The sequence below is a fragment of the Silene latifolia genome, chromosome Y, assembly GCF_048544455.1.
Source record: "Silene latifolia isolate original U9 population chromosome Y, ASM4854445v1, whole genome shotgun sequence".
NCBI classification, from domain to species: Eukaryota; Viridiplantae; Streptophyta; class Magnoliopsida; order Caryophyllales; family Caryophyllaceae; genus Silene; species Silene latifolia.
The window spans coordinates 173,374,791-173,377,713 of record NC_133538.1 but is presented as its reverse complement, the minus strand read 5'-3'; positions in this window follow the sequence as shown (position 1 = coordinate 173,377,713).

Below are 2,923 nucleotides of genomic sequence, written 5' to 3'. Positions count from 1 at the left end.
CACCAAACCACATTATGTGACTAATACTGAGTAGGGAAAGCCCTACCTGGAATGCAATCACTATTCAGACGATCTAGCAGCTGTCTCAAAATCTTTCTTCTACGAGCCCTCCTCCTATACACATATTTATACAATCACTACCACAACAATATAATTATAAAACCCCTAATTTACCCAATTAGGGTTTTAACCAAACTCAAGGAAACAACATAAAAACTATACAAGGATCTTACCCTCGACACGACGAACTCAACAGTGTAAAGAACGTGACGATCCGACAACCTTAGCCCTTGGGATTTGATGGTAACGCGACGACGTAGACAACGTAACTTCTTTTCTCTTTGAAAGATTTTTATAAAAAGTACAAATGATGAAGAAAGTGACGGAAAGCTTAATATATCTATCACGCGTTACTAACAAAACCCGACTAAAACAACCCGTAAAAGTAACTTACTCGATCGAGTGCCCCTTACTCGATCGAGTGCCATACATACTCGATCGAGTACCCATCAGACAGACTACTGTTTCGTATAAAAACATATTTACTCGACAGAGTAAGCCCCACTCGATAGAGTACCCAAAGACTCGTAAAACCGTAGTATTACAGGGAAGATTGTAATATCACGGTTTTATGAGTTTAGTTTACTCGACCGAATAGGGGGAACTCGGCCGAGTAGTGTGTCGTGTGTTTTCTGGTCAAGTTACTGCCCAGGAACACTCGGCCGAGTAGTGTGATACTCGGCCGAGTAGAGCGTACTCGGCCGAGTACCCCGACCGAGTAACCAGTCTGACGGGTTATTTCCGCGGTTTTGATTAAAATGATTAGAGAAGTATAAATAGCGTGCGAAGCAGTTTCTAATCAGTTTCTAAATCATTATTTTACAAAACCTAACTACGCTCTAAACTTCTCTAGTCATCTTCATCATTTCCTAAGCCAAGGGTGATCGATTGTGAGCTTTTGGATCTCGTTTTTCATATCGATTGTGTTTGTAAGTCTCTAGTATTCCTAATCAGTTTATTATTGTTATTGTTAGAATTTATGCAAACCCTAATTTGGGTTATTTTGGGGGAATGGTTTATAGTGATGCTATGTGATTATTGTGTGTAGGTGATGCTGTCATGGAAAATTGTTATTGACTGCTTGTGTGTGCTTAGATTGCAAAAGGTAGGGTTTCCCTACTCAGTTGCCTGTTTAATTGATTTAAGACGATGTTGATTGTTGTAATGGAATGATTGGTGTTATTATTGAAATTGTCATCCGTGGATGTTGGCTTGGTTGTTTGTTTGTCGGTGGTTCTCGAGGTGCGTCCTCGGCTGAGTGGGGTCATCTTCGGGAATGGCTTCACGCCCTTGATTCGCCCCTTGTGGTTCCCGTCACAAGGGGATGTGCACATTAATGGACATGGGTTATTGTTCGTTGCGATAAAGCGGGGCTTAGGTGGGCAAGGTTGTGGTCCCCCACTGGTAGTGAGGATTACCTGTTGCGTTGGGTAATTTGGCAGGGCTACATACTTGAGTGTGTAGTCGGTTACTGGTTACTGACGGAGTTTGAGGAATGTGTGTGGATTGACTTGGATGTTGTTTGCTATCTTTCTTATCTTGATTATACAGTTGACTGGCCCCTTTAATGTTTTCAAAACTGTGGTGATCCATTCGGGGATGGTGAGCAGTTGATTGAGCAAGTATGGTTGTGGATAGCTTGCGGATTGGATGGGGGTCGAGTCATCGTCGATCATTTAGCTAGCTTCCGCTGATAGTTTATACATTAGTACTTTTGAAAGTTTTGGTTGTAAACAGTTTTGGTTAACTTCAGTTGTATCTTATTTAAACAGTTCTATCTTTTGATAAACGTTCTTTGATGGTCTATTTGATATACTTTACCTCGGACAACCGAGATGGTAGCCCCTTTATATGCTAGGGTGGTCCTTGGTAAGGCACCTTGGTATATGAGGGTGTTACAGTCACCTATTTATGGGGTGGCCTGTGTCGATCCATATGATATGTCCGATCATATGGGGAGCAGTCATTTGCAGGTTGTGTTTGGTAGCACGTGGGAGACGGGATGAGCCTTGATATCATCCGAGTTAAGCATAGCTTCACTAGGAGAGTATAGTAGTCATGAGTTGTACTTTTCCATTTACCGGTTTGTGATTTGTAATTCATTAAATTTTCATATATTTATAAAATGTTTCTTGATATTAACTTCGATTCACCGCCTCGGGAAACCGAGTTGGTAACATCCTCCTATTACTTTGGCCGAGTAAGAAGGGAGTGTTACAACCACCATCAACATCGCCCAACAGAATCACAAACACAACCTAACTTCACCATGTATGACCTACCGCTCAACACTGTCACAGACACCTACATCCCTGCAACTCCTCGAGCACTGCCAAACATTTCCAGATCTTACCCATCGTTTACAAACCCACTACAAAATCCACCACCACAAAAACCTCGACTGGATTAACACTGAGGGAAAAGGGACTAAGGAGGACTCGTTGAGGCATGTGACTGTTTGGTGGTTGCGCACCATGTAATCAATTCCGGTGGCCCGTGATTCTGATGAATTCAAGTCGTTGGCGGAGGTGCAAGGGAGCTTGATATTTGGCAAAATAATGATGTTAGTGACGGATGAATGGGTAGGTGATGACGCAAAGCCCTAAATTAGAATTGATTCTGAATTGGTGACGAAGGGCAGAAGGAATGTGCATGTTACGCGGTGACGGGGTGGCAGAGAGGTCGCGGGTGGTGGTGGTGGTGGTGGTGAGTATTGATGGGTTAATGTGGTGTGATAAATGATTAAATTGGTTGGGTTTTAATGATGAGAAACATGTGTTGGTGTTTGGTTGGAGCTTTTGGAATGGATTGGAATGGATTCAATCCATTCTAGTGTTTGGTTGGAGGGTTTTGGAATGGAGTT